The sequence below is a fragment of the Poromitra crassiceps genome (assembly GCF_964638095.1).
Source record: "Poromitra crassiceps genome assembly, chromosome: 6".
In the NCBI taxonomy this organism is placed as follows: domain Eukaryota; kingdom Metazoa; phylum Chordata; class Actinopteri; order Beryciformes; family Melamphaidae; genus Poromitra; species Poromitra crassiceps.
This window is the reverse complement of record NC_139627.1, coordinates 23,071,567-23,078,690: the sequence shown is the minus strand read 5'-3', so window position 1 is coordinate 23,078,690 and position 7,124 is coordinate 23,071,567.

Sequence of the window (7,124 nt, the reverse complement as noted above, 5' to 3'; positions counted from 1 at the left end):
TGTCATATTCCCGGTAGAACGAGAAGACAGATGCCTCTTCTCTGTGCGTGCAATAGAAAAGTATCGATGCACCCCCCTGCTAGTTAGCTTAGAACAATGACTGGTAGTCCGCTGGAATGGCTAGCTACCCCCGTTAAGTCACCAAATACACATTCCAACTGTACCAAAACGCTCATATGTTGTGACTCGTGTATTCACCACGTTAATACTGATGCTAAATTATACCACATTGTCATTTTTTACTCCCAAAATGTACATAATGAGTGTTTTGGCACTGCTGGAATGTGTATTTGGTGACTTAACGGCATCACCATCGACAATACCACAGTTCTTCCTTCTCAATCTGTTAAAAACCTTGGTGTACTTATTGACAACCAGCTATCCAACTCACCCTCAATTACAGCCATCGCCCGCTCCTGCAGATTCTCTTTATACAACATCAGAAAAATCCGTAAGTTCCTCACCACTGAGGCAACACAACTCTTGGTCCAGGCTCTTGTCCTCTCCCGTCTGGACTATTGTAATGTCCTCCTGGCGGGGTTACCCGCATCTGCCATCCAGCCCCTCCAACTCATTCAAAACTCTGCTGCCCGTCTGGTCTTCAACCTCCCTAAATTCTCCCATGTCACCCCTCTTTTCCGTCAACTTCACTGGCTCCCTGTCCTTGCACGCATCAAGTTCAAGACCTTGGTTTTGGCCTTCAGGGCAGTCCACCGGTCAGCCCCCCTTTATTTACAATCCCTCGTCACCTTCCAAACATCTCACCGTTCCCTCTGCTCCTTCACCTCCACCGCTCGCCTCGCCCCTCCACCACTTCTGACGCCTGGTAGTCGTCTGACCCGTTCCCGCCTGTTCTCCTCTCTGGCTCCACAATGGTGGAATGAGCTTCCCCCATCGGTAGTGCTGGCCGAAACCCTTCCTATTTTCCGCCGGAGGCTGAAAACCCACCTCTTTGGACTACACCTGGGTCCTCCTTAAGGGTTAATGCTACTGTTACATCTCACTGCTACATTTGTTGTTTTTAACTTATCTTAATGTTTACATTTGACTGTGACCTATGTTTCCCTCTTTAATTTGTTCTTATCTGATATGTTCATAAATTGTAATTGTATATCTTGTAAGTCGCTTTGGATAAAAGCGTCTGCTAAATGCAATAAAGTAAAGTAAAGTAAAGTATTGATTGATTGATTGATTGATTGATTGATTGATTGATTCTATTTATGGATCTAGAAGACAATAAAATCCAAGGTGAACAGTTATTTCCAACATGGTCCCTGGTCTTATAAAAACAGTACTTACATACAGTAACACACACACACATATAAACAATCATCTAAAACAAGTAGCAAAATCCAAAGACAGTCCTAGGATAAAATTAGACAATAATAGACATAGCTAAATGGTGTAAAAACCGTAGGCTTAACCTGTACTAAAATATAATCAAGATCAAATAGGCTTAAAGGGACTCCTCACCTGAAAAACAACCCAACCCGCACACGATCCCACACACATCCGGAAACTGCAAACTGCCCAAAAGGGAGTCCATCCAGTCCAACAGCCATCAAGAGCCGACCCGAGCCAAGTTGTGGACTAGGCATGTCACCAAAGGCACCGAACAACCGTGCACAGTCACCGGTCCACACTCAACCTGAATGAACCCCCAGCAACCATCAAACCAAATGTCTACCCGCAGAACAGTCCACAGCCCCTGGACACATGCGAGACCACACAAAAAAATAAAAATAAACAAACAAACAAACAAACAAACATATGTTCACCTAAACCAGACACAATTAGACTAACACTGCATAACAACTAAAACAGACAAGGTGGTATTTAAGACCTACCTGTACTGTCACTCACATATATTTAGGTCCAGCTGCTACTCAGCCAGCTCTTTAGAGAGGACTTAGTTCACATTTTTAAAGTGTAGCCCTATTTGCTACTTACCAATGATATCTTGATTGGTAGAGTTCTTTATCAGCACAATCCATCCTGTTCCTCATAGTAGCTCTGGAAAGGTGGGAAAAAACAAATGCAAGGCCAATGGGGTCACGCTCCTGTATACAAGCTGACTGAAGCTCACTGAAATTTACTTTGTGTGCACTGTGGATGGAAATGTGAACTATCCCTGGTTCTTGCAGGTAACCCATTCCACAAAACTGCTGCAGTTTTTGAATCTGCAAGGCACATAGTGCATCAGTGGAGCTCCCTCTAGTGGGATAACTATGTACATCACTAACACGGGGAAAATAATTACATTATGTGGGTCCCACATTATTGACAACCCTGTGAACAATACACATTTTAATAAGTGATACTCTCTACTCCACTCTTAGCCACTTGGCGCAAAACTTTCCCATTATCTACTTATTTCCCCAAATGTGATCTGTTAGATAGAGCAGTCGAGTGAGATTTTCTGAAACCAGATTGGAATTCATACAAAAGGTTGTGAGATCATAAATAACTGTCTATTTGTTTGTATATGACCCTTTCTATCTATTACCTTTGATAATGAACACGGGATGGAGACAGGACGATAGTTGCCATGGTCTAATTTGCTTCCCTTTTTGTATAGAGAGCCAAAGTGAAACGTCACTTCCTGCTTTCTCCCTGTACCAGCGCTGCGAAAAATATGAATGGCGGTGGACGGAGAATAAGGTTACTTTTTTGATCCAGTTTGAATTGTGCCACAGGGTGCCAACGCTAATTTTGTCAATTTAAAACGTAACTTTGCATGTCAAGAAAGTCGCAGTTTGTCGCCTCATGAAACCACACTTCTTCAGAGGGACCAGAAGGGGGAAGATACGCACTGTAACCCCATCCGGGGCAGATCAACGTTGACTGTTGTGTTGTTGTTAGCTTAGCTTCTAGCTATTAGCTAAATAATTATATTTACAACCATAATGAACCGTGATCTGACAGAAAAAGTGTCATTTAGAGAGCGTGTGCAGCATGCCCCGCACTCGCCGCAGGCTCTCGTTATAGCCTGTTTGAGGAGACTAGTCGGAGCTCAAAATCTTCCGTGGGCATCCGAATGAAGCCAAACATATTTTGGTGAGTAAAACATCATATTTTAAGCTGGAAATGAGGACCGTGGTGTAAAAAAAACGAAATTCTCCTTTAAGCTAGCCATTCCCGTGGACTACCAGTCATTGTGCTAAGCTTACTAACAGGAGGGGTGCATCGCTATTCTACTCACGCACAGAGAAGAGAAGGGCATCTATCTTCTCGCCTTACTATCGGGAAATAGCAAATAGGTGAATCTCCCAAAATGTTGTTGCGCTCCAAAGTAACTGTGTTTGGCTCTAAAGCAAGTCAAAAAAATCTATCAGTTATAATAGTATCACTAGGTAATTCTTATATACTGTAGGTCACACCCAGTATTTGAATTGCATGACCATTGAAATTTGATGATAACCAAAACCTTGTCAATGGTGAAAGTATATACTATATACTGTATGCATATTGTATATATAGTATATTATATATAGTATAATATATATATATATATATATATATATATATATACAATACTGTGACACACTGAGTTCCGGACCCACTAAAATTGCATTACGAGTATTTATCGTATTCAATAAGAAATGTATGCAAATCAGGTTGTAGTGCAAACAAGCCCTGAAAAAGATCACTGAACAAGCAAATAGCCCATTTACCATTTATCACTGATTGCAAGTGCAAATTTGACTTGAGATTCTAAGAAAACCATCTCCCTTGCTTGCCTGACTGACCTCGCATCCAGATGGCCAGTATATGGGCAAAAATAATGAGATTTACATGTCATTTTCATATGATCATAACCATTTACTGTAAATAATGTAAATGATTTACATGACCAAGATGGGCACAAATAGATTTGTTTTCTTGTTTTTACCAGCGCAATTGGACACACTTCCAATTCAATGTGCAGCATGGTTAGTGAATATGGTATTGTTATTTGGTCATAGTCTTCCCTGTGCAAACTTAGTGAAGCTGGGCTTGAACCCATGTCTGTCTCGTCCCTACCAGTAATGCTAAACACTCAAACCCCAAGCACAGTCTCCATTACCTATGATAATAACAGCGTACGATTTCTAGCTAAGACGCCCAATGTTATTTAGCAGTTCTCTTTCAAATCAATGTGAGGAATTATCCTTTCATCAGCCCTCCTGCCCTGCAGCATCCTCGTTCCATCTTGTCAGACTGCATCTTCAAACGCTAGAATCCTGCTTTCATTTCACCCTCTCCATATGATACGATCATGTAAGAATAATGTTAAGACTTCAGTCATATTTTCTTCCTATGAACTGTTGACAACCAGTCAAGCACAATCATTTATCACATCTTGTTTCTGGGGCTATTGTAGAACCCTTAAAGCCCACATAGTATTGAATAACATTTTGCTGCAGGAGCAGCATATAGCCAGGTAGAGGAAAAAACATTGCAGATTAAGGTAATTGTTTTATATGACCGAGTGGGACATGTATATTATATTGCCTTCCTTCCCTTAAGCAGTCTGGGCATGAGAAAACACTTTACAGCCTCAACCTCTCTCCTCTCTCTCCGTGTCAGATCTCAATGCAAAATTCGGTCAGAATAATTATTCATGCATGCTACTGTAGATTGTCAGCATTCGGGCAAAGGTAGCCTCAGGTGATGGTGGCCTGAAATGGGAATGAATCATCTCTGCTCCTCATTTGTGTGAGTATAAAGCCCTTTTCTGCATTCCCATTCAGCCCAGTCTATGGGGGCCTGCCTTTTCTTGGAGACTCCTGTATTCTGAGCTGAACAGCTGTTCTTGTGTAGACGGCACAGGACTCTGCCAAATTCAAACGCAGCCATTCAGATGAAGAGGAGCCTTGGAAGAGGCTGAAGGCAGGAATGCATCTGCATTCTCTAGGTAAAGAATGCTGCCACAGTAACTTGTTTCTGTGTGTTATAAATTGATGAATGTGAGCGAAATGGCTCAAAAACACAATCTGCCATAGATCCAGGATGAACTTGATGCCATTTTGTGAATAAAATATAATCATTTAACAATCTAACTATAGTCTATGCGGTAACACTTTACAATAATGTACACAAATAATGTAATAGTTACTAGTAAACTAATCATTAACTAATAGTTAGTTAATGATTAGCTAATGAATAATCTGTCATTAGTCAATCACTAGTTAATCATAGTTAATGAGTAGGTAGTCATTAGTTGATGATTAGTATCTAAGTTCCTGAGTAGAGTAGTTAATCATTACTTAATGATTACTAAATGTCAGCTCGTGAATATAGTAGTTAATCATTAGTTACTGATTAGTCGGTCAGTTCCATGAGTAGAGTAGTTCATCGTCCGTTAATGATTAATACATTTCAGTTCATGAATATATTAGTTAATCATTGGTCACATTGTGAGTATAGTAGTTAATCATTAGTTCATGATTAGTTCTTAGTTCCTTAGTAGAGTAATTACTCATTAGTTAATGGTTAGTCAATGTTCAGTCAGTGAGTATAGTAGTTAATTGTTAGTTACTCATTACTTAATTATTACCTGTCCATTAGTTACTTGATTAGTTAGTTGATGCATCACTTTACATCATTAACGAACGATTAACTACTCTACTCATGGAACTGACCGACTAATCAGTAACTAATGCTTAACTACTATATTCACGAGCTGACATTTAGTAATCATTAAGTAATGATTAACTACTCTACTCAGGAACTTGGAACTAATCATTAACCAATGACTACCTACTCATTAACTATGATTAACTAGTGATTGACTAATGACGAATTATTCATTAACTACTCATTAACTAACTATTAGTTAATGATTAGTTTACTAGTAACTACTACATTATTTGTGTACGTTATTGTAAAGTGTTACCGTCTATGCAGTATATTCAGAAAAGAATATGAAGAAAAGCAGCTACAGTGTTCGCATTCGGCATGTATTATAAATGTTTGCCTGTTGTAATTCACAGTGTGGGAATGTAGTGACAGCTGTGAAAAGAGGCTGTGTAAATATGTTGCTCATTTATTTTCTCGTTGTCAAGCAGCCAGCCTTTGCTTTGTTTACCTTTGTAATCACTGCAGATGGAAAGCAGACAAGGCAGACTGTGACAGACAGTGTGAATTCAAACGGCTATGAGCCACGACGGCAAGTCACTGCGGAGGCCCGTTGCACCATCAAACACACACAGCCAATCAAGGCGCCGATAATGACAGTGTTTTATCAATTAAAACCCGCTAGCTGACTAGATGTTAATCGCCAAGTCCCAATTTCGGAGGAACACTACCAATAATAGAATTCTACTATTATATTTTCTTGTATAGACCACACAATATTTGTGAACTTACTGTAAGCAACTTTCTCCACAAGATGGAAATAACAGAGCAAAGTCTCCTAGTGTCAATAGCTGCTCCGCAGTACTGTCAACACGACTTCACTGTAACACACTATTTCATTCTATCGTAGTCCTGTCAGTTCTGAACCAGAAATTGTAGCCTCACTAGCAGAAAATGAAGCCGGATGTTCAGCCATGCACCTTTACATATCTCTCCCAATTCATTATGGGTTCAGGTCCAAACTTTGAAACAGATGACATTGCAAGTTTGACTCTTATAGCCTCTCTGTACTTTCTCCCATTGCTTACAAGAAAAAGTACACACCGCCCATGCTCTCTCTCTCTCTCTCTCTCTCTCTCTCTCTCTCTCTCTCTCTCTCTCTCTCTCTCTCTCTGTTCTTGGAGCGTGCGGCATGGAGTCAAAAGTGATGCAAACGGTTTTGGGGGAAATCCTGAAAACTTTAATTTGTTTGAGATATTTCACATAGGCTACAGGTGCAGATCCCACCTGATGTCATCATTCAACATTCTGTTGCAAATGTCAAGTCCTTTCTGGAGGAGTGAAAGACTATAATTAGCATTTTTCTAACAGCAGGGCTTGTTAATAAACCAAGAGCCCTCAAGTGTATTGCGAATTGCACTGCAGTTTCTCCCCCATCTTTTTCTATCTATAAGACTTTGTTCCCTGAATTAGGAATGCACATTCAAAAAGATCATTGTTATTTTTAGTTACTCTAAGAGCCAGAGGAGATTGTTATGATGTTGTGGAATGCAATCTTAAAAGGA